At 43.2% G+C, this 25,677-nt stretch overlaps 1 protein-coding gene across 2 annotated transcripts in view; it reads left to right on the forward strand.

The window, feature by feature from the left end:
- The first annotated feature begins 2,514 nt into the window (after positions 1–2,514).
- Positions 2,515–25,677, forward strand: part of PLEKHG2 (pleckstrin homology and RhoGEF domain containing G2) — a 153,076-nt gene continuing 129,913 nt past the window's right edge. For both annotated transcript variants that reach the window (XM_077479997.1, XM_077480007.1), the window contains exon 1: positions 2,515–2,824. The gene's annotated coding sequence lies outside the window, so the exon portion shown is untranslated. The remainder of the gene's footprint in view (positions 2,825–25,677) is intronic.

Consider the following 25,677-nt stretch of genomic DNA (forward strand, 5'->3'; position numbering starts at 1 on the left):
GGACAAAGCAGACGCTGGAGCGTACTTTCCCCAACTCCGCCATCTCCCTCACGAACTGCGCCATTTCCTTCACTAACCCATAAACACTAACCCATAATCAGACACACATGGCAGCACTTCCTTATCCTCCTCTGCAGAGCGCACTTACTTATCCTCCTCCTGCCAACGGATTGGTGCGAAAGTTCTTTGGGAACTGTGGCGCCCCCCTGGTTCATGCTGCGGCATGCCAAAACTGAAATGAAGTCCATTTTGGAGTCTGTATTAACCCTCACAGCGCAGGCGGGCACTGTCAAAAGACCAGGCTGATCCTCTCCCCCGAGCAATGAAACTTGGTGGTTGTTCCCCACATAGTACACACGACAACACAGTCTATAGTCTAGAACAGTGTTTTTCAACTCAAGGCACCCGAGCAGGTCATGTTTTCAGGCTTTCCATTATGTTGCACAGGTGATTTGATCAGTGTCACTGCCTTAGTAATTACAACAGCCGTTTCTTCTGAGGGAAATCCTGAAAACATGACCTGTTGGGGCACCTTGAGGACTGGAGTTGAGAAACACTGGTCTAGAAGGGTAAATGTTACTTGCCACCTTCCTACAGAGCAAGATGAAATCCTGATGCAGCTAAAGCCAGTTGCTATGGGCGACTGCTGCAAGGACAACGGCTTAGCCCCACACCAAATGTAGCAAGGTCTCCGGCCTTGTCCAGTCTAATGAAGACCTCCAAGGCCAAAGATAGCTGAAATCCTTCAATATGTAGTGGGCTGTGAGGCATAGTGGGTGCAAAGATGGTGAAAGCCATTGGGTGCCAGACACTTCTTGGATGTAAAAGAGGTTTTATTTATTTTGACGGTCCTTTTTTTATATTTTTGGGGGAAAGAGGGTTAGTGCCAGGACACCCTTAAAGCGGAGGTCCACCCTAAAGTGGACCTTCCGCTCATTGGAATCCTCCCCCCCTCTGGCGCCACAATTGGCACCTTTCAGGGGGGAGGGGGGTGCAGGTACCTGTACAGTACAGGTATCTGCACCCACTTCCTGGATAGCTCACTGCGGAAAGGGGCGTAGATTACGCCCCTTTCCGAAAGTCCCCAGCTGGGAAACACACGGATCCCAGAGGCAGCGGGTCCATCCTCATTGCGCAGCGCGACTCGCGCATGCGCAGTAGGGAACCGGGAAATGAAGCCGAAAGGCTCCACTTCCTGATTCCCATACCCAAGATGGCGACGGCAGCACCCGAGAGACGATCGAGAGATCGGGTGCCGACATCGCGGGCGCGATGGACAGGTAAGTGTCACTATTTTAAAAGTCAGCAGCTGCAGTATTTGTAGCTGCTGGCTTTTTAAAAAAAAAAAACGCGGAGTCCCGGCGGACTCCCGCTTTAAGTAGTTATAGATTCAATTGGCAGACTCCGAGACTTCAATAGGAGGACAGCAGTGCAGGGAGAAGGCCCCAGCAAGGCGCTACTTCTGCACATGCAGGAATGCTGTTTCCTATGGCAACAGTCCTTTAACAGTTCCTAACTCAAACGTAACAGTTTGTTTAGCTCCACTACAACTGCCTCTTGAGCCCCGTACACACGAGCGGACTTTTCAACATCCAAAGTCCGACGGACTAATTCCGTCAGACTATTCGGTCGTGTGTGGGCTGCAACGGACTTTTGACTCGCCAAAGTCCGAAGGACTTTAGAATATGGAACATGCTTAAAATTTTTCCGAGGGAACTCCGCCGGACCCGGTCCCTTCGAAAAATTTGCTCGTGTGTATGCTATTCCGACGGACTAAAACCGACGCTAGGGCAGCTATTGGCTACTGGCTATGAACTTCCTTATTCGAATCCAGTCGTACGTCATCACGTTCAAATCCGTCGGAGTTTAGTGTGATTGTGTGTGGCCAAGTCCGCTCAGCCGAAAAGTCCGTCAGAACTCTGTCGGAACTCCGGCAGAACTCCGACGGAACTCCTTCGGAAGTCTGTCGGACATAAGTCCTCTCGTGTGTACGGGGCTTTGTAGTTCTTCAACACTTGAGCTCCCGGCCTCACTAGACCAGGTGTGAATGGGGCTTTCCATGAGTGAATAAGAAGAAATGTTTTTGTGCTACGATTCATATTCTCTGAAAAATTGCCAAGAAATCATTAACTCTGCCAGGGTATGTAAACTTATGAGCACAACTGTGTGTGTGTAAAAATATATATATATATATATATATATATATATATATATATATATATATATATATATATATACTGTACATATATATTTATAGTACATTTGGTCCTGGTATTGTACAGTATGAAGCATTGCTTTTTCCGATGGTTTGCGGCAAAGTAAATAGGTAACCGCTGTGAATACTGCCGATAGTGATGTTTGGCGGAGTATGATCTGGCAGTGGAGAGGTTAAGAGAAGCAGGAAACTTTTGAGAGTTTTGTTACTGCTCCAGCCCAGTCTCCCCCCTCTTAACAGTGCCTCCCTCCCCCCCTGCCCCCCCCCCCATGCTCTCATTCTCTCTCCCTCTCCCTCCCCTCCCTGGCCGATCACACAGCCCTGGCCCCTTATTTCCTCTGGATTGTCCTGCTTCTTTCTCTCTCTGTAGACCATTCCATTCCCTGGTGGCCTGGGGCAGACGGGCACCCTGTCAATGAGTCTGACTTTGTCCTTAAACACAAATGCAGGAGCCATTGCCAGGATAAAGTGCCACTACTCACGCTTACAAAGGGAACCTATCTCTTCTTCATCCATCCATGTGGATAAGGATGTGATTTTTGGGGCACCAGATGGCATCTCTATGACCTGACAGCCACTTACTGGGGCACAGTGCGTTGGAAGGGTCAGGTAAGTCCGCAAAATTTTGTAGAACAATGAAAATATGGGGCTGAGCTGGTGAGGGGGGCTAAAGTTATCACAAAGACATCGAAAACTTGTCGAAGTTCAGATGCAACTAGATTTCTAACTGCAATTTTTGGGGGAAAAAAAAAGAAATAGGGATACCAAAGTTTCAGACAATTTTTTTGGTTTTCTGTCTATATCTGCATTGACATTATGGTCTATATCCATCCTTTTTGTAAAAAAGAAAAAGTTCTATGTTCTTCTCCTCTGCATGCATCCCCCATTGTGTTGTATCAGGAATTTTACTGCTCCCTAGACAAACCCAGATAGTCTACAAGACTACACTGATGAATCAGAGGCCAGATCATTTTCACTGAGTCAGCTCTGTTCATGCTGAGAAGATGGACATCATGTCTACCTGGCTGGAGATCTCCTCTTAAAGAGTTGTACTCACGAGCGTTTTGCAATGTGCCCACCTCTGTCTGAGCATTGTTGAGATTAGTGGCTCATTGGCACAGCATGGACAATTGCCAGAGAGATAACCACTTTTTTTTTTTTACCACATTGTATTTATTTATTGTACTAACCTATGCGCTAGACAGATCCCAAGATTTAGACAGGACTAGTCACATCAACCCTTGCTTCAGAATAAGCTTACATTCTATTTTTTACAACACAGTCACATAGCTGTACCCACTAAAACTGGCCATACTTGATTCATTTGTTTTTTGGTTCAACTCTAAAAACAAATTACCGTAGCTGATTCCCCTATCTAACATATTCAATGTATTGAGCTACTGTATTCTGACTGCGGGGAAACAACCCCCGACGTCAGACTACAATGATCAGTGTTGTCGGCTATGGCCAGCAGCACTTATAATTCGAGAAAAAACCTGACAGGCTGGTTGTACACAAATCAATTGATAGATTGACTTGTGACCAACCAGTCTGCTCATACATGGACCATCCATGTATGGATGAATATTAACAAAAGCTGAAATTTTGAACTATGTGGGGAAACCTACGGAAACAAGCGTGGAAATACTGCATGTCTATAATAGCCCTGGAGTGAATTGATCCCCCCCCCCCCCAAACAAAAACTTTGCTTTAAGGCAACAAATGTGACCACAAAGGTACCCTCTTAGTATTCAGTGAAGGTCAGTGGATGAATCTTGCAGAGCACTTTTATGTTAGGGGTGACTAGAGGGCAACAGAAACTATTTTAGGTGTAACCAAGGGCTGGCAAAAATGCAATAAATCTTGGCTTGCTCATTTACCATGGAGAACAAGTGCTTCATTGGCAGAGGAGTGATTAAAAGTCACAAGGCCCAGCTGCGAAAATGCTTCTCCTCCTTTTATAAATCCAAATTTTGAAAAAGTTCTGCGTATAGTTCTATATATAGCATTTTCAGAACATGGTCCAAAACCAGCATTCTGCATATTGGTCTTCACATCGGTACCAAGCGTTTAATAGAGTACTGCAATTACTGGGCTTCCTGGTGGCATACCTCTTTCATCAATATATTCAGATCTCATCAGAGATCTGAGGCTAGTATTGGAGAAAAAAATAAGTTACTGACTACTAGCATTGGGCATTGCCATGGCCAACACATCCATCAGACCTAGGAAGCTGGACTTCGGACCTCACCCATATAGTTTGTATTATTATGATATTGGAGATAAGAACAATGGAGGATCAAGGCAGCTTTGCAAATTAAAATTGTTCTTATGCATATTTTATTTGCCTCAGCTCATTGGTTTGGATAACTTTATATCCAGCATCAAAAAAGGATGAGAAAGAGAATTTCTAGGAGGAGTCAGAAGACTTGTTGCCCAAGTAACTCAAAGCCATCGCTAATCTCTTTCTTGGTTTTTTATTAGTTACAGTTCAATTGCAGCTATATATACAAAACAGGCAACTTAGTTCTGTAGTAGATTGTTCAATATTATGTCATTTTGATGAAACACTATGTAAGGTAAACTTCATTGAGGGTGTGAATTTTCCATTAGAACAAGTGTAGCTAAATGCCATAATTGACAGGTCCTATTGAGCCATTGTATAATACAGGAAACCTAGTCTGGTGTTCAGAGTGTCTCATTGTTTAGAATAAGTATAGACATTTTTTGTAGACATTTTTTGTAGACATTTTTTATTTATTTTTCTCTTTGATTGCCATTTTAATTTTGCAACCTATGGGCATTCTTAAAGCTGAACTCTGTGCATAAAAACTTTAATCTAAATCTATTCTATATATAGATAAATCCACTTTGTGTGCACCAAATGCCTTTGCAAACATTTTAAAATTAGTGATGACATCATCACTGTTCTGTACATGGCTTGTGCAGACAGCAGAGCTGTAAGAGGGACCCAACGACTCCACCCACTACAGGCTGCCTGCAGAAAACAATGGGAGGGGGCGGATACAAGACCTGTCAACCTGTACAAGGAGAGAGAGCAGCAGTGAACGGTCTTTATTACAGGAAGCTCCTATACAGAGATAACATTTCAAACTGGATTATTGCACAGATCTGGAAGAAATATGCAAAACACACTAAGATTCTGCGAGTTCAGATTTAATAACCCAGTGCAGTAAGAAGTGATGCACTTTTTTAGTTTTTATTTTGTTTTACCATGCCATAAGTTGATGGAAAATTTGTATCACAATTATTACAGGCAATTGGTAATTTGCAGTTTAAAAAAAAAATGCTATCTGTACTAACGTATCCTTGATTATTAGTAGTTCAATTTGAAAAACCTTATATAATACTTGTACTTTGATGGATATGATTGAGAATGTACTTTGTACGCGATGGTTCACTCTTTGTATGTACACTTGGCAAATAAAAACCTTTTTAAAAAAAAAAAAGAAGTGATGCACAGTAACCTGTAACAACTAACAATGAAGCAGCTGTAGATGTGAAATGAAGACTGCTCTTAAAGCGGGAGTCCGCCGGGACTCCGCGTTTTTTTTTTTTTTTTTTAAAGCCAGCAGCTACAAATACTGCAGCTGCTGACTTTTAAAATAGTGACACTTACCTGTCCAGCGCGCCCGCGATGTCGGCACCCGAAGCCGATCTCTAGATCGTCTCTCGGGTCCTGCCGCCGCCATCTTGGGTATGGGAATCAGGAAATGGAGCCTTTCGGCTTCATTTCCCGGTTCCCTACTGCGCATGCGCGAGCTGCGCTGCGCAATAAGGACAGTCCCCGCTGCCTCTGGGATCTGTGTGTTTCCCAGCAGGCAGCGGGGCACTTGCGGAAAGGGGCGGGCACTTGCGGAAAGGGGCGTAATCTACGCTCCTTTCCGCAGAGAGCTATCCCGGAAGTGGATGCAGATACTTGTACTGTACAGGTATCTGCACCCCCCTCCCCCCTGAAAGTTGCCAATTGTGGCACCGGAGGGGGGGAGGGTTCCGATGAGCGGAAGGTCCACTTTAGGGTGGACCTCCGCTTTAAAGAGGTTGTAAACCCCCGTGTTTTTTTCACCTTAACCTGGCAGTGATTGGCCCCCCAGCCCCCCGTTTTACTTACCTGAGCCCCGTATTTCCCTTGGCGGAGACGCGCTGCGCCTTTACGCACAGGGTCCCACCTCGATTGGATAGACGGATAGCAGCGCAGCCATTGGCTCCCACTGCTGTGAATCAAATCCATTGACGTGGGGCCGAGTCCCACATTCGGAGTCTATGGATGCCGAATGCTGGACTCGGGGGCGCGCCTGCAAGGTGATCCCACGGGAGAGCGCTTCGCCTAGGGGGATATACAATGCGGAGAGAAGCCGCGAGAGTCGAGGATCGGGGCCACACTGTGCAAAACGAACTTCACAGTGGAGGTTAGTTAGTTAGTTACTTTAAGCTTAGTACACACAGGCTAAATGTCGGGCAGCATCGGCCGCTTCAACGGAAGCTTGCCAACATTTGGCCCATGTGTACTGCAGCCAGTCCAACAGAAGCTGGCTGTTGGGCTTTCTTTTGTACATGGGGCATCGCCAGAAAAGGTCTGCTGATCGGCTCCTGTGCCCTGACTAGAGTGTTCTTGCAGGTGCAATAGCACAGCAGGGGAGATCGCTGTACTAACTTTGCATGGTTAGTACAGTTGCCCCCCCCCCCCCCCCCGAAGCTGTCAGGGTATTTTTTTCATTCAGCCCTGCTGGGTTGAACTAAAAAAAAAAAAATACTAGTGTGTACTAGCCTTTATTGGTTACTGCTTTGCACTGGACAATTCAATAAGTTAGTGACAAAGTTGTGTCAAAATATAACGCTAACAGCATTAACGAGAGGAAAATAGCAGGAAATCACAGAACATAATCGTTTTTCAGTCTCAGCACAGTAAACTGAAGCATTAAATGATTACTGCTCCAGGGCGTAACTATATAGTAAAACTTGCAAGTGCTATGGGTCCCAGAACTGTCTGTCTACACAACGATTTATGGAGGTTTCAATGACCGTTGGCAAATAGATTGGATTAAATGACTGTGTGTATGGTTAGGAACCTCTATAGGATTGTTATGAAAGCAATTAGTATTCTATATTAATAGAAGAACTGCCTTGGAGATGGATAACAGAGAAGGGGCCTCTTTATGGTTTTGCTATGAGGTCCCATCACATGTAGTTAAGACCCTGCAATTTATGCTTGAATATTAAATGTTACTTTTTTTATTAAAAAAGAAAACAAATTATTTTCTTTTACCAGTAATTTATTTCCCTAAATCACAGGCAGAGTACCAGTTGGGGGAGGGGGGTTTCTGTATAGGTGCTAGTTTAGGAAACATTTGCTTGTATTTTTGAGGCCAGGAGCATTATGATAGTTAGTTCTGCCTGGAACAGATGACTTATGGGACGCCTAAAGTAACCAATGCATATTTCAGCACTTGTACTATTTCCTATACACATAGAAATCTGATGACAGATAAAGATGAACAGACCCATGTAAATTGCTTTCTTCTTTGTTCGCCTACGACCTTCATTCCACTACTACAGGAGGTTTGCTCACATTGGTCCTCAACTAGGACCGGTCCTTAAAGGGAAAGCATGCTGCTCTATTTTCAGCGAGCACACATATATTATTATTGTAGTATCTCCCTTACATAAAGACGATATATGACTTTAGGACTATCATATACCTCCCCCTTTTTATATCAGTCATATAGAGATTGCATTATTTTCTGTGCATTGGAAACCCATAGACTTTCAAGAAGTAAATTGCAACCGCTGGACAACATTGCCACAAAGGAGGCAGAGCCTTGCTTTGTAATAAGCAATATGGCTGCTCCTAGGAAAAACCTTTATACTCGGTAAACAGCAAAAAGACAAAAACACTCTTGCGCATAAGTATAGTGGGCAGCCTAATTATGAGTGATGATCCACTCCATAATGGATGATGTTTCCGGCTATGCTGTCCTCTAGGACCGGGGATGCCCTTATTACACCTTTATACTTACCAGAGCCCAGTCCCCATCCAGCGTTGTGCCTGAGAACAGCGACTCTCTCTGCTCTCTCCAGATTAATAGCGATGGAAGCCATTGGCTCCTGCTTTTGTCAATCAAATCCTGTCACGAGGGAGTCAAAGGGCTGGGCGAGCCATGCTGTCTATGGCTATAGACACAGGCATCACTGCTCAGGATGGAACCCGCATGAGTCCCCATAGGAAGCCGCTTCCTATTGGAGCACTCGTCGAAGAGGTGAAGCCTGGATTGCCTGCCGGGGACCCCAGAAGAGGAGGATCTGGGCTGCTCTGTGCAAAACCTTTGCACAAGGAAGGGAGTTATAACATATTTATTTTTTTAATCGAAGGGAAAACTTCCAACAAGCTGGTTCTAGAGAAATCGATCATTAGATTGACTCCTCTGGAATGGGAATGGCCACAGCTGGATCAAAATTAGTTTGGTCCCTGCTGAACCGGCCAATTGTCAATCCATTTATGGCAAGCTTAAAGCGGAGTTCCACCCAAAAGTTATCTCCTCTCCCCCTCCGGTGCCACAATTGCCACCTTTCGGGGGAGAGGGGGACATGATACCTGTCTTTGACAGGTATCCTGTTCCCACATCCGTGAGTCTGGGCCTCGGCCCGAGATATCACCGTGGGGCTCCCTCCTCCTTTCCCTGTCGCCGAGCCAGTAGGAGAGAGGAGCGAGCCTTGCACATGCGCAGTAGGGTTCCCGGCGTGAAGCCGTAAGGCTACACTGCCGGGTTCCCTTACCCGTAATGGCGGTGGCAGCACCCGACAGCTGATGGAAACATCAGCTGCGGTGCTGACAACGCAGGACTCCAGGACAGGTAAGTGTCCTATTGTTAAAAACCAGCAGCTGTAGTACAGTATGTTTAGCTGCTGGTTTGTAATTTATTTATTTTAGAGCGAAACACCGCTTTAAGTTCACACTGGCATTAAAAATGCCCCCAAACACCTATGCAAATGATACAATGGACAGCACAAAGTGCTGTTCACAGTATTAAAACTTGAAGCGTTAGCGTCACTTCAAAATTGAAGCCTCATGTCGAGTCAGGAGGCATTTGAAGCCTTTCAAACACCTCCCATTTAAGTCTATGGTAACATGTCGCAAACGCTATGGCGGGCAGTTGTGGTGCGTTAAGATCCCTTTATTAACGGTAATGGAATAGGCGTTTGTGGAGCAGTTTTAACACACCTAAACGCTCATCAAACGCTTCAAAACTGCCCATAGGGCATTTGGGAAGCATTTTTAACTCTTGTAAAAAAGGCTTGGAAAACACCAGTCTAACGCCCATACTAAAGATCATTAATGCAAGTCTTAGCCCTTGTACACGGTTGGATATTCCGATGGACAATGTCCGATAGGACCGTGTTGTCGGATAATCCGACCGTGTGTGGGCTCCATCGGACTGTTTCCGTCGGAGTATCCGACGGACCAAGTTTTCCAGCTGGGCTATAAAATTTTCCGACAACATGATCCGATCGGACTTTGTCCGATTGTGTGTAGAGAATTCCGATCGGACAAAGTGCCACGCATGCTCAGATCAAATTCCTAGACCAAAGCTATTGGCTACTAGCCTGAACGTAGTCCCATCGTAACGAAATTACGTCATCACGTTCTGAACGAGCGGATTTTCCGTCAACTTTGTCCGACTGTGTGTATGCAACAGTTTCGGACAAAATCCGTCAGACAAAATCCAACGGATTTGGTTGTCAGAATGTCCGACCGTGTGTACAAGGGCTAACACCCATACCAACTCTATAGGAGCATTTGTTAAGTGTTAGAAATTTAGTCAAGTGTGAACAGGCCCAATGGGACACCCTCTCTTGGACAGGTGTCACTGGAACTTGTACCCTTTTCCTGTTCTGGTGACAACACAACTTTCAGATTTTTAGTGTCAATGGTTACAAGGGTAAAAAGAAATGGTGAATCTTCCCTTATGAGACAGAAACAGAAAAAAATAAATAGGAGTTCTTACCTTTTCGCACTCCAGTCAAAAACTGAAAAATATGGCTTTGCAAAACTTTAATTAACAGTAATAAGAGCAAGCTTGTTAAAATATGTTATATGCTCTAGGACAAAAAATGACTTATCAGCTCAGAACATTGGTTGACAAAATATACACAATACCTTCTGTTTAAATCAGGCTTTAGGTCCCCTTTAAGAATCACCCCATTTGACATTCCTGGTGTAATTTATATTTAGCAACCCTTTAACTTTAGCGTGTATAGCTCTGCCTGGAAGGACTGCTTTAAAGAGAATTTGCTATGAGAATTTGGTTTTCAATTTTGACCTCCCTCCCTTTCCCCCCATATGAAAAGGCAAGGAAACTGATGAGTGAGACCCCTGCTGTTTAGAATAGACTCACCCCCCCTCTCCCTCTGTCTAACACCTCCATAATGACTGGTTTTCCGGCAGATAGTGTCAGGAGAATTGTGAAATTTGGTGCTTCAGGCGTGAAGATCGTAAACGAAGACTGCAATATGGTTAAAACACTGACCAATTAGTACATTCGGCGTTATGTGTCACTAGAGCCATAATCCTAAATTCTCTGCCAAGGACCCTAATGGCAAAGCAGGAACGCTTGGAACACACCACCTTCATTATGGTTACGTCAGTGCATTTGGTTAAAGTGATGGCAAGGCACACAAAGAAACAATATAACACTCATGTTTAGTATCACTTTACCCAATAAAGCCGTCGTTATCAACTTATGAAGTATAGGAGGCCTCAGGTGTGGCCCCTGAAAGCAACAAAGGACTGCATATAATATTTAGTACATGTATTACTACAGAAGACTGTCAGAAAACTGTTGCTCTTGGTTTTTTTTTTTTTATCAGTGTTCTCTATATTTATTACTTTTTTGTACGTTTTGTAGCCTGGATAAAGGCAGATTTTTGGCCCCCACAACGTGTTGGCTGTTCTTTGTCTTCCTGTTACATGCGATAAAAACAACAAAGGATTTTGGACTCGTTTGACTTGTCGTTTTTACTTGGATTTCTCAATTTAGTTGACCCCCCCTATTTCTCGAGGGCCCCCACTTTGTGGTGAGGTGGTGAAGTCAAGCCATTAGGCTTAACCAATGATTCCTTGTTTTATGGGTTAAAGATCTTCACCTCCACTTTTCTTTTGTTAGAGAGGTCTGTCATTACAGCCTGTTTTCAAATCAATGCTCCAATTTCCTACTACTTGGGGCTACATAAGGTCACACAGCAAGTACCAAAGGATCACATGTGGCCCTTGGATTATAAAAATAATTTAATGGTGCCATTTTAGTTTAAAGTGTATTTAAAGCTGTTTTTTAAATGATAGATACTGTGGAAGGGGTATAACCCATGTTGGGTTTTTATTGCTGTCTGTATCCCTGCTGGGCAGATTCACCAACTCTGTTGTCTTGATGACCATTTTTATCGGAACTTAAAGGAAAAATGTAGTCATAGAGGGTAAAATCTTCCAATAGAAAAATGTATTCCAGTGACAGATTTTTCTTATTTTGGAGAGATTTTCTCTTACTTCCTGTTATTTCTTCCGGACAGGAAGTGACTGAACAACTCCCTAATAGGACACATGCATAGGTTATTTTAGCCATTCCTTACTCTATTCAAAAATAAAAAGAATGCACATTTGATACTATTTGCAAGAGCATTGTGGGAAGTGTAAAACCATTAGTACTATATTTTAGCCCAATGGGGTCTCTAATTTTATTATAAATGTAGACAACACCTTCTTCTGATAGGAATCTATTACTTTACCTATTTTATTTTTATGTTTTCACTAGTGTAGTGATCTTTTTAGCACTAATACATTCAGTGTTGGACTGGAAAAACTTGGCACCAATACTTTCAGGGCCAATAGGGTGACTATGGCATTTAAAGGGTTAGGGGCTAGATTAGGGTCAAGGCTTAAAGTGGTTGCAAAGGCAGAAGGTTTTTTATCTTAAGCCTTCTGTGTGCAGCAGTCCCCCTCAGACCCCTAACACTTACCTGAGGTCCCTCTCTGTCCACAAGTGTCTCAGAAATCTGAGATTCTCCCTTCTGATTGGCTGAGACACAGCAGAGGTGCTGCTGTCAATCAAAGTCAGCTAGCCAAGCAGAGGAGCGAGGGGGTGGGGCCAGGTCAGGGCGGAGCTAGATCAGGGCTCTGTGTCTGAATGGACACAGAGCTGTGACTCGGCTCGGGTGCCCCCATAGCAAGCTGCTTGCTGTGGGGGCACTCAACAGGAGGGAGGAGCCAGGATCACAGAAGAGGGACCCGAGAAGAGGAGGATCGGGGCTGCCCGGTGCGAAGCCACTGCAACAGATCAGGTAAGTATAACATGTTATTGTTATTTTTATAGGAAAAAAATAAACTTTACAATCACTTTAACAATAAGGACTTGTTCACACCATGCCTTCTGAGCAGGCTCAGTACAAGGGCACATAGAAAATAAAAAAAATGTTGTGTCCTGTTCACAGCATATAAGTGCATTGATGTATAGTGCTTAAAAATGCATTTTTACACAGTGCGGCACGCTGTGCCACTTGTCAATTGAGAGCAGTGCGTCACATTGCATTGTGGTGCATAGAGATGTATGAAACATAATTTTGTTAGATATCAATTAAAAATAAAAAGTTAATAGTGGAATGCATTGTAGCCACACACTGCATCAGTTCAAACCACTCACCAGTGTGCTCATGTTATACGGTGCATAACACAGGCGAGCTAGCGGGAATGAGTACTAAGGCTTAAAGTTATGGTTTTACAGCTAGGGAAGTTTTGAAGTTTTACAGCTAGGGTACTAAACCCTCCTATACGTTACTGTACAGGAAGCTGCCATCTTAGCCTCTGTTTGATCAGCAGTTGCCATGGTGCTGCACATGTGATCAGCTATGACACCAGCAATTTGATTGCTTGACAGTGTGGGTGGGAGCAAACAATAATGTTACAGATATCATTCATGACATGCATGACTTGAATTTAACTGTTTTGGGAAAAAGTAAAACTAGCAGGTTTAGTTCCACTTTCGATGCTAAAGGATTACATCTCTGAAGATGGTTAAGGGTTTCAGTTAGGCGTCGCTCACAACATGGTGCAGAGACATCAGTTTTTCTGCATGCGTTTTGCAAGGTCTCAAAGAAACCAATGGTTCTCTATGTGCCCTGTTCATACTATAATGTGCAGATATTTTCTGCGCAGGAATCTGCAACTTGTATGCAGTTTTCTGCATGGAAAAAACTGACATGAAACCAATCAACATTGGTTTGTACAGGGCACATAACTGACGCCCATGAAAACTGATGTCAACGTTTATAAAAACTCACTGAAAAGTGCATGAAAACTTATGTGAACTCATGTCTCTGCAAATTAAACCTGCATAGTTTCCCATCATTTTTTATGAATGAGCCTTAAGCGTCAGGATGAGGGTTGAGGTTCCATTTCATGGTTAAGAGTTAAATGTTAGGAGGTAGTTCAGTGTTAAAGTGCATCTAAAGCCAAAATCTTTTTTTGGGCCGTATGAGTACACTGTGTCATTGTAAAATAGACATCCTTATTTGGAATTCCTAAGGATAAAAATGTGACCCATGTTCCATAGAGAAATGGACTGGTAAGGAGTCCAAAGTACCCTATTACCAGTTCACCAAGGTCAGCAGTCTGTGGTGGGTAGTCCCTCCAGCAAAGCAAATTGCAACGTTAAATTTGCCTAATAACTGGGAGACTAAATCCAAGAGAATCCGAGGTCCCATGTTTCAGGAGAAAGAAAACTGTTGATCTTAGTAATGAATAAAATTCTTATTTTTTTCAAACTGCACAGGAAGAATGGAAGGCTGCTATATGCAATACAGATAGTTCTAAATGAGACGACTGATTTTCTTGTATAAATATGTCTTTAGGCTCAAGGTCAGATCTCACCAATGACCTATGAAGTGGCACTATAACCTCTGTCTTCCTGCTGTCAATAACTCTTCCTGCACAGTCCATTATCCCACAGCTTTTCCCACCGACTTACAGCGTTGCAAATTACTCTTCGTGTTCTTTTTTCTATCACCAGCTATGCATTTTTTTTTCTGTTCTTCCATGGTCGAATACTGACAAAATATAGTAGTCTTAAAGTGATTGTAAAGGCAATTTTGTTTTTTAAAGAACAAACTTGATACTTACCAACTTTGTGCAATGGTTTTGCACAGAGCAGCCCAATCCTCCTCTTCTTGGGTCCCCCACTGGCACTCTGGGCCCCTCCCCCCACCGAGTGCTCCCATAGCAAGTGGCTTGCTATGGGGGCACTAGTGCATGCCCGCCCCTGAGCCATAAGACACAGAAAGCATGGCTTAGCCCCACCTCTGCTCCTTTCTTACTGACTTTGATTGAAAGCAGCAGGAGCCAATAAAGGAGGGAGAGACCCCGGAGAGACTTGGCTCTCATGCACATTACTGGATCGAGAACGTATTAGGGGGGTCTGAGGGGAGATCTGCACACTGAAGGTTTCTTAACATAGATTGTATGAAGGTAAAATCTATGCATGGAGGTAAAAAAAACGTTCAGCCTTCAAAACCACTTTAAAGTGAACGTGTGCCCACCTGAAAGTACACTATATTGTCAAAAGTATTGTGACACCTGCCTTTACACAAACATAAACTTTAATGGCATCCCAGTCTTAGTCCATAGGGTTCAATATTGAGTTGGCCCACCCTTTGTAGATATAACAGCTTCAACTCTTCTGGGAAGGCTGTCCACAAGGTTTAGGATTGTGTCTATGGGAATGTTTGACCATTCTTCCAGAAGCATTAAAGTTTATGTGCGTGTAAAGGCAGGCGTCCCAATACATGACAATATAGTGTATGTAATCACTCAGAGATGCACGAAACCCTTCAAAGTTCTAAAACCACAAAATCCACGAAGTCCTGCAACATAGGTTTATCTGTTATGCAAATGCAGACTTCAGCTAGGATGAAAGTACTTTGACCCCTCCTCCACTTGTCATGATTTTTCTGTTTCAATAAATGTTTATTGGGTAAACCATATAAAACACATTTACAAGTGTGTTTTTTTTTTCAGTCTCAAAGCAGACAATTTGTAAGGGGCTAATACTGATAAGACATTGAATATTTATAACATAAATAGCATGTATTAATAACAGGTACAATGCAGGGGCATAGCAATCCTATTGTGTGAGTCAAAGTGAGTAAACGTACCCCCCTCAAATTAGTGGTTGTCAGCTTCTGGTAACTGGAATGGAGCGTAAATATTTGCCCCTAAACATGCGTTTTGGACACGCTTGACTAACTGTCACCATACTATCTCTGTGTTGATACTTATTTGGTTCATTATACCCCCTACAGATGTACTACACATGCATCTACCCCTGATGAAGCAAGCATGGGCTTGCGAAATGAGTTGGGATACTTTTCATGCCTATGTACTTTGCAATTTACATTTTATACCATGATACGTGTAATGACATTTTTTACTGTATGTATAATTTCAATGGCTTGGCTATGATTCATGGTGTTTATGTTTGCATGACAATTTTAATACATTTTGGGACTGCATTTACTCTGTCAATTGTTGGCTAACCGCATTCACCTCATTTAAAGTCCTGGGGCAATTTCTTGTTTTTTGTTGCATATTTTGGGATGGAGGTGGTTTGCGGGTAACACCAGACCTTTTCCTTTTTTTCCTCCTTTTTACCCCTAAACATGGTGCAATAAAATGTTATTGGAGAACACCCCTTGCTTAAAGCAGAACTACACTGTCTCAATCAGCATTGACCATGTTTAATCCGTATGCTGCTAGCATTAGTAAATAGATAGGAAAAAATATTATGGTTGCGTGTTTTAGGCTTTTTTTTTTTTATTTCTTCAGTTACTTTCTGGTTTCTAGGCCAGGGCAAATTATGTCATACATCCCAGGAGTCACCCTCCTGCCTGCATGCCTGAGGGCAGATGGATTCCAGGAAGTAAATGCTACATGAATCATCTGCTACGGCCAAAATGCTAGGGAGAATTTTTCAAAGTGCTTTCTCTGCAAAATAAAACATCGGGTAAGTTTGCTTTGAGTATTAAAAATGAATTAAATTACGTTTTTGGTTTGTGGTGCTCCGATGCAGCGTAGTTCCGCTTTAAGGGCACTGACTGCAAGACTAAAAAGTAAGTGAAAAAGGAATAGAGTTGAAAATAAACAAAGAAGAATGTGAGGGAAGCAAAAGGATAGGGTAGGACTCGGCGGCTGGTGCTGTATATTTGGGGGGGCAGCAAATAAGACATCCTTCCGCCACCCCAACCCCCCCGGTGGTCGGTTGGCCGGCCCCGCACTTACATCCCTACCCTCCAGTCAATCGGTCAGCCCCGCACTTACCCCATCTAGGTCGTGGGCAGTTTTGGCTCCTTTCTGCATCTCCTCCTTCTCGGCTGCTTCATCCTAAGACATGCAAGTAGGTTAATTGGCTTCTGTCCAAAATTGGCCCTAGTATATAAATGGGGACCTTGGATTGTGGGCTCCTTGAGGGTAGGGACCGATGTGAGTGTGCAATGTACAGTGATGGGGACAATTGTAGACACTCAGGTTGAACTGGATGGACTGGTGTCTTTATTCAACCTTACTAACTATGTAGCTATGTAACTATCCTGCGTCTCGGGCTTCATGGCGGCTTCCCTCCTCCATCTCTTGGCGCAGCGGCCAATACGATCGCTTCTCCTCCTGGCCAATCAGTTCTCAGGACCAGCTACCTGATTGGCTGGGAGGAGAATCAGGAAGGCAATAGCGAATATTAATTTGCTATTTTCACACAACAGTGCTCTGTGCCCCGAGCCCACCCTTTTTTAAGCCAATTAGAGCCTATGGCTCTAATCACGTGCTTCTAAAAAAATTATAAAAAAAAAGATTCCCATTGGAATCTATGCATTTGACACCCTTCATGTAGATTAGGGGCTAGATGCATGGATTAGGGGGGCCTTATGGATGGGCCGCCACTGGTAGGATGGGAAATTGTGAAGTGGGACTGGCTGAATCTCCACATGTGGGATGAAACTTTGATCCAAGAGCTTCAGAAAGTTAAAGTGTCAATAAAGATCGTTAACATTTTCCCCTAAATAATTAGTTATCCATTGGTTCCATATTTTTTGCCATGGTTTTTCATGAGTGCCTTACTGTGATGGCCAGCCTTAGTCTTAATTAAAAAAGCACAAGACGTGAATGAGGTGGGCTTCACGGCTCCATGGGAGCTCTAGGACTTAGCTAAAGTTATGCGCACCTATGAACACCATTTCCATTCTGCTCACTTACGTAACACTCAGTATAGATGTACGTTGAGAAACATGCGATATCAAGTTGATCATACATCTTAGAACAATCATGTACATTTTTGGTGAAGCAATCCTCGGAACAAAAAGCCATCACCCAAAAGCTGGAATTTCCGGGCTGCTTCCCACTGTAGGGATTGTTTTACATGTCTCTATTGCTATCCAAATGAACTGATCAAAACATGATATGCATCCTCATTTCCTGGAGGTATCATTTCATATGATCCGTCACAGTCTCATTTCTATTTTGTGCATATGCCATTTTAGTTCTGTAGGGGAATAAAGAGATCCTCATCCTGGCTATACACAACATTTTGGCTGTTTGTCAGCTTTCCGTCACAGCAATCAGTGACCCAAAGTTTCAGTTGTTCCCCCATTTTAGGTAACCAACTTAATTGATTAAACTTGGTATGGAAAGCATGTTTCAAAGGAATTATATAAGAAAAAACGGTGCACTGTTCAAAAAAGTGATAAAACCTTTGCCACTTGCAAAAGACTAGTAGATATCATATAAGTGCAATGTATACAATCTAGATCCCATATATTGTTTCATAGAATAATGTGTATAATGATACAATACATATACAATACATATAATATATATATATATATATATATACATATACATATACAATAGAAAAACCTTTTTTTTTTCAATGTCCAACTGAAAAATTTCAATCAAAAGAAAATGCCACTTCAACGACAAAGTTAAAAAGATAAAATGTGAAACATGGTGTTCATCCATGCAATGAAAGCTGTGTATCGAAACGCCATCACCAAACACCTCTGGGTGCAATGCCCGCTCACTTTACTCCATGATGCATTGCAGGTCATGCTACACCAGTGAAGTGAAATCTTTCAGTTGGACATAAAAAATAAATAAAAGTTTTTCTATTGTATATGTATTGTGGCATTATACACATTATTCTATTCTAACAATATATCGGATTTATGTATATATTGCACATACAGTATATTATGGTATCTACTAGACTTTTGCAAATGGCAAAGGTTTTATCACTTTTTTTTGAACAGCGCACCATTTTTTCTTATATAATTTTATTTTAAGTGGTTTGAGTTTGCATGATACATCGCTATCTTCATAGCAGCACATAAGCAACTCATTTTGTTTCACAATTTATGTTTCAATGGACATTCCAATGATTGTATTGATTTACAATGCAAATTTTAATCGCTCAGAATTAGGAATGAGGTCCGGGTTCGCTGCTAAAATGGGTTTTCGGCTAATTATAAACTTTTGGCCCGAAATTGCCCTTTTCCTGGTCAGCCGAGTCACAAGAGTCCAAATTTTGCAGAAATAGGTAAACTGGACCTCTTATTATAAATGGGTGGTCTCAAATCAGCCATATTGTCAGTGTGTATTGAAGCTGATAGGGAGAGCTGACAGTTCTGTATAGGGTGAGATACTGTTTTTATTTATTTTTGGCATTGACATATGGCAGTGCCCAGCTTACCATGCCCTTTGTTTGACAATAACTTATTAGGGCCGGTTCACACAGCGAGGCGCAGCGAGGCGTCTCCGACTTACCTCGCCGCGACCTGCGGGGATCTCAGCGGCGACTTGCAGAGGACTTCTGTATAGAAGTCAATGCAAGTCGCCCCCGAAGTCGCCCCGAAGTAGTACAGGAACCTTTTTTCTGAGTCGGAGCGACTCGAGTCGCTCCTCTCAGAACGGTTCCATAGTACTGAATGGGGGCGACTTGCGGGAGCGAGGCGAGGCGAGCCGTGTCGCCTCGCCTCGCCTCGCTGTGTGAACCGGCTCTTAGGCTGCATTCACACCTGAGCGTAGCGTGTTTGAAAGTTTTTACCGGCGTTTTGTCACACTACAACGCGCGACAACGAGCGTTTTTTAACTTCGGCGTTTTTTTTTCAGCCAATAGGAAAAATATTTTTCATCTGCTTATTTTTTCTTGAGCAGATACAGCGTCGAAACGCCCGTAGAAACGCTTGTTGTCGCGCTAAACGCTCGAATCGAGCGTTTCCATTAGTTTCTATGGGAATGAAAACGCCCAAATCAGCCCAATTTGCGCGACAAAAAAGGGTCCGGAACTTGTTTGAGCTTCAGGCGTAGGGCTTCAGGCGACATGGAGTGGAGATGTGAACCATCTCCATTGAGAATAATGGATTTTTTCTCCTCCAGCGTTTTGTAGCTTCAGGCGTAGGGCTACAAAACGTTCAGGTGTGAACGGGCTGTTAGGCTTACAAGTGGACAGATAGAAAACAAAAAAAAAAGATTCACCCCTACCCTATAGGCTTTAATTGTGTTTGCCGCAAAGTTCACAAACATTGAGAAAGACTCACAGAACTGTTTGCGATCTCAACACACGCAGACTTTATCATCCCTACTCTGAATTTTAAAGCATATTAAACAGTTCATGGCAGATTGCTGTGGTTGAAATCTATTGGAAGGCTCCAAAATTAGCAACTGTATAGATAACATAAGAATTAATTAGTGACCTAAATAGCTTACTTTTTATTTATTTATTTTTTAGGTCTTTTTAAAGTTTAAAGAATACCTGTAAGGAAGAGTTAGGCTGTGCTACCAAATAGATTGTTTGTTTGATTTTCTTGCATGCATTTGAAAAAGACAGCTGGCATCTGATTGGTTACTGCGAGCAATGTAGCCTGTTTCCTTTGAAGCTCTCTTCTTCATCTAAATGGTTTATAGAAAGTGACACGGCTCCTAGTGAAATGCATTGTTTTCATATGCAAAACAAAGCTTCCGCTTGCCTGACAATACATTCAGTAGCTCTGAATTCCAATGGTTTCCTTCTGCACAACAAAATATTTCAATGAATTACATAAGTGGAATGAATAACATTTGGTTTTATTTAATCAAGGAACATTGCTGTGCCTAAACAAAAGCAACCGTTAAATCAGAAACCAGGTTTTGGAAGTTTAGGATGAATTGTCTAGTTAAAGCCAAATTCTTACTGGTGGTTGCAGTTTACCCTTTAACCACTTGCTTACTGGGCACTTAAACCCCCCTCAGTCCCAGACCAATTTTCAGCTTTCAGCGCTGATGCACTTTGAGTGACAATTGCGCGGGCATACAACACTGTACCCAAATGAAATTTTTATCATTTTTTTCCCACAAATAGAGCTTTCTTTTGGTGGTATTTAGTTACAGCTCGGAGTTTTATTTTTTGCTAAACAAACAAAAAAAGATGCAAAAAAAAAAATCATGTTTTAATAGTTTGTTATAAAATTTTGCAAACGGGTCATTTTTCTCCTTCATTGAAGTGCGCTGATTAGGCGGCACTGATAGGCTGCATTGGTGGGCACTGATGGGCTGCATTGGTGGGCACTGATGGGCTGCATTGGTGGGCACTGATGGGCTGCACTGGTGGGCACTGATAGGCATAGTTAAGGCGGCACTAATAGGCACAGATAAGGCGGCACCGATGGGCACAGATAAGGCGGCACTGATGGGCAAAGATGGGCACAGATAAGATGGCACGGATGGGTGGCACGGATAAGTGGCACGGATGGGTGGCACGGATGGGCACTGATAGGTACCACAGATAGATGGGACTGATGGGCACTGATAGGTGGCACTGATAGGTGGCTCTGATAGGTGGCACTGCTGGGCACTGATGGGCGGCACTGCTGGGCACTGATGGGCGGCACTGCTGGGCACTGATGGGCGGCACTGGGGTGCAGCACCTTTGAGGCAGATTGGGTGGCACTGTGGGTGGCACTGTGGGGTGGCACTGTGGGTGGCACTGTGGGTGGCACTGTGGGTGGCACTGTGGGTGGCACTGTGGGTGGCACTGTGGGCACTATGGGGGGGCACTGACGGGGGGCACTTACTTTTTCTTTTATTTTACTTCAGGATGGCACTGCGGGAGGCAGGTGGGCACAGGCAGGTGGCAGGTGGTCCCTTGTATTGATGGCCGTGATCGGGACTGATGTCCCGATCACGGCCGCCGGTGATCGGCTTTTTTTTTCTCTCCTCGCGCTGTCAGCGCGAGGAGGAATAATAGCCGATTACCGGCTCCGTTCTATCACATGATCAGCTGTCATTGGCTGACAGCTGATCACGTGATAAGGGGTCGGGATCGACCCCTTACACGGATCGGTGATCAGGCGAGTCTCACGGACTCGCCGATCACAGAGCGCGCCGCGCGCGCCCCTCAGGGGGCGCGCAGGCCGCTCGTAACCAGGACGACGTCAATAGACGTAGTCCTGGAAATGTAGGTCCGCGCTAATGCCGTCATTTGGCAATAGCGCGGATCTGAAGTGGTTAAACAAACCTTGCCCTGTACACACGGTCGGAAATTCCGAAGGAAAAGGTCCTTTCGGATTATATTGTCAGAAAATCCAATCGTGTGTGGGCTCTAACGGACTTTTTCCGTCGGAAATTCAGACGGAAAAAATTTGAGAGCAGGACCTAAAATTTTCAGACAAAAAAATCCGATTGGACTTTTTCCGATTGTTTGTAGAGAATTCTGACGGACAAGGTGTCACGCATGCTCAGATCAACTTAAGACCAAAGCTATTGGCTACTAGCCTCTACTTAGTCCCTTCGTACACAACGAACGTCACCACGCTCTGAATGATTGGCTTTTCCGTCAACCTTGTCCGACTGTGGGTATGCAACACAAATTTCGGACAAAATCAGTCGGAAAAAATCTGACGTATTTTGTGGTCGGAATGTCTGCCGTGTGTATTGGGTATTAGTGTAGTCTATTGAATGACCAAATCTTGTTGCATGGGCTGTGCTTCCCACACCATCCAACTACGCAAATGCAGCCATTCATGATCTAGTGCAAATTAAACATAAGAGATATCACTAAAGCTGGGTACAGATTGGTATTTTTTTTCCGTTCTATTGAATTCTGACAGCAGGTAGGGCTATCGCAATAGAAGAATTCACAGATGAGCACTTGCAGCCATTGTGCTGCAAGTGCTGATTGGATGCTGGTTTTCTAGCATGTTCCTTCAACAAAAGCCGGTCATTAGACTGCCTTCTGTTGGAAAGACAGCTGTACACACTGACTGAAAGTCGGCCGGTTCAGCAGGAAGCAGGAATTTTCACCCAGTGTGTACCCAGCTTTAGTTGCCTCGTACTTTCTTGCCCCACAATTGGCTATATATTATCCATTCTGTTCTTTTTCTTTTTTAAGAGAATTAAAACCCTTTGGAATGGACAATGGATTCAATGTGTTGTTGTTATTTTGTGGGAATGCTCATTCACAGTTCCAAGGACACGTGTTGCCAACTCAATTCAGTATATAGTGAAAAACCTTCTTTATCACAGGTCAAAGTCAGTTCTCAAATCAAGATATACACTATATTGCCAAAAGTAATATGCCTGCCTTTAAATGCACATTACTTTAATGGCACCTCAGTCGTAGTCCGTAGGGTTCAATATTGAGTTGGCCCGGTTAATTCCTCCACCCCAAACTCGCTCATCCATGTCTTTATGGACCTTGCTTTGTGGTGCGCAGTCATGTTGGAACAGGAAGGGGCCATCCCCAAACTGTTCCTACAAAGTTGGGAGCATGAAATTGTCCAAAATGTCTTGGTATGCTGACGTCTGAAGAGTTCCCTTCACTGGAACTAAGGGGAAAAGTCCAACCCCTGAAAAATAACCCCACACCTCCACCAAATAATTTGGACCAGTGCACAAAGCAAGGTCCATAAAGACATGGATGAGCGAGTTTGGGGTGGAGGAATTAACCGGCCTGCACAGAGTGCTGACGTCAATCCGATAAAACACCTTTGGGATGAATTAGAGCGGAGGTTGTGAGCCAGGCCTTCTCACCCAACATCAGTGCCTGACCTCACAAATGCGCTTCTGGAAGAATAGTCAAACCTTCTCATAGACACACTTCTAGACCTTGTGGACAGCCTTCCTAGAAGAGATGAAGCTGTTATAGCTGCAAAGGGTGGGCCCACTCAATATTGAACCCCACAGACTAAGACTGGGATGCCATTAAAGTTAATATAGTGTACATGCCATTCTGACCTCCTAACAAGGCAATAGAGGAAAAGGAAGAGGACAGCCATTTCTCTCTGAAGCAAGAAAGGGGTCAACCAGATTGAATAGGAAAGGAGAGAAAAGAAGTATAAAAAGAGAAATCGTAAGCACAAAAAATGGGTTGTTCCCCCCAGACCTCCTAAATCCATTGAGGTATAGTGTAGCCACAGATACTACGTTTATCAAATGTATTTTGTGTATTGTGAAGCAAGCATGTGAGGTTTTCATTAACCAATTAAATTTCTGTTTTATGAAGTTGATAGACAACATAGACTCTTTCCAGTTTTTTGAGCATGTTAATCTGCAAGCCAGTAATATATAGGACCAAAGTCATTTAGAATGTTTAAAGACTTCCCTGTCAAATTTATCAAACATGGCAGTTTCAGGCAGTGTGGGTAGGTTGACTGGAGCTATTGAATAGATTGTAATTTCTAATCCAGAATTTAGGTATTTGGGGTCTTGCCACCATATGTAAAACATCAACTGGTCATATTTAGTTAGGTCATGCCTAACTATTTGACAAGCCTATATTTTTATTATAAATCGGGAATGATTCCAAAATTTTGTGACGTTTGGAAGATACGTTTATCTTTAGAACACTTTTCATACATGAAATCATTCTCTAATCCCCTAATTATGGGTAACACTTTCTGGATTACTCCAGGCACTTTTGGCATTGGTCTATATAATGACTTCCTGTCCTGTAATCCCATAGAAAAATACTGCCAAATGGCATTAAAATTTTCTTTTATACTAAAATTACAGTTAATATAGTGGATAATAAAGTGGGCCTATCCATACTGCATGTACATCATATTACATATCATCATTACCAAATCACATTATTATTTTGAGAAAGAAACAATTTAACATTCAAAGGCAGCAAACACACTTCCTCAGTATAGGTGCCAATCACATGGTCTCTTGTTATCAGGAACTTTAAGGATCATCTATGTCCAACCAACGTCCAATACTACTAGCAGGAATCAGAGGTTGCCTATCAGCAAACATGGTTGCACTCAAGTAAATATATAATTAAAATGTATCTAAACCTAAAAAATGTATATATATTGCAGCTTAGATGTGGTAGCTACATTAGTTCATTAATTCATCGTCAATCATTTGTTCTCCTCAACACTTGATATTCCTGATATATGTCTGCTGTACCATGTACTTGTATGAGAAAGTACCCTGTTCTCTTTGTATTGCTTCTTTTATTTGAAATCCCTAGTGTTCCTGCTAGCCCCCTTGCTTTCCTATTAACAACTGACCGCTCTAAGCAGGAGACCACACTGTGGTCAGTTCTCTAGCTATGCTGGGAACTCAGTGTGATTTCCTCCAATGATCAGAGTTGTCCTGACACTCCCCCGCTGCAAAGCCATTTACTGGAAAGCTCAGTGTGCTGTTGCTTCTTCTCCCCCAGCTCTTATGCAGCTGAGAACAAAAGGAATGTGATCACTTATAAAAAAAAGGGAAAAGGGTATAAATTGTATCTTTGGAAGGAGTCATAGTTATCACCCAGGCTAAACATGTCTTCCACTCTTCATCATCAACTTTACAGAAAGTGACAAGGACAATACATTTCTGGCAAGGTATTTTCTGTACTTGCTGAAATTGTTCTCGAAGTCTGAAAGAAAACTGAGGGCAGAGGGACCCGCAATCAGGGTTTTTTGACCTTGGTCTATTTTAATTTACCATTGAGTTTAAAACAAACTGATTGTAACCAAATTGTGATACAGACTAGCGCTTCTCTCTAAAGGGATATTGAAGGCAGTTTTTTTTTTGTTTTGTTTAAAAATAATAAACATAATAATTATACTTAGCGGTTTTGCACAGAGCAGTCCAGAGCCTCCTCTTGTGGGTCCCCTGCTGGTGCTCCTGCCCCCCCCCCCTCCTTCTGGTGAGTGCCCCTACAGCAAGCAGCTTGCTAAGGGGGCACCCAAAGAAACTCGCTCTAGAGCCGCTGCTTTGTGTGTCCATTCACACACAGAGTGCAACTCAGCCCCTCCCTTTCCTCATTGGCTCGCTGGCTGTGATTGACAGTAGTGGGAGCCAATGGCTACCACTGCTGTCACACCCAATGGAGAGGGAGCGACCCGGGAGAGTTGAGGCTTTTGAGCACATCGCTGTATCG

The sequence above is a fragment of the Lithobates pipiens genome, unplaced genomic scaffold (assembly GCF_037356315.1).
Source record: "Lithobates pipiens isolate NorthernLeopardFrog02 unplaced genomic scaffold, aLitPip1_a1.2 Scaffold_1, whole genome shotgun sequence".
Classification (NCBI taxonomy): domain Eukaryota; kingdom Metazoa; phylum Chordata; class Amphibia; order Anura; family Ranidae; genus Lithobates; species Lithobates pipiens.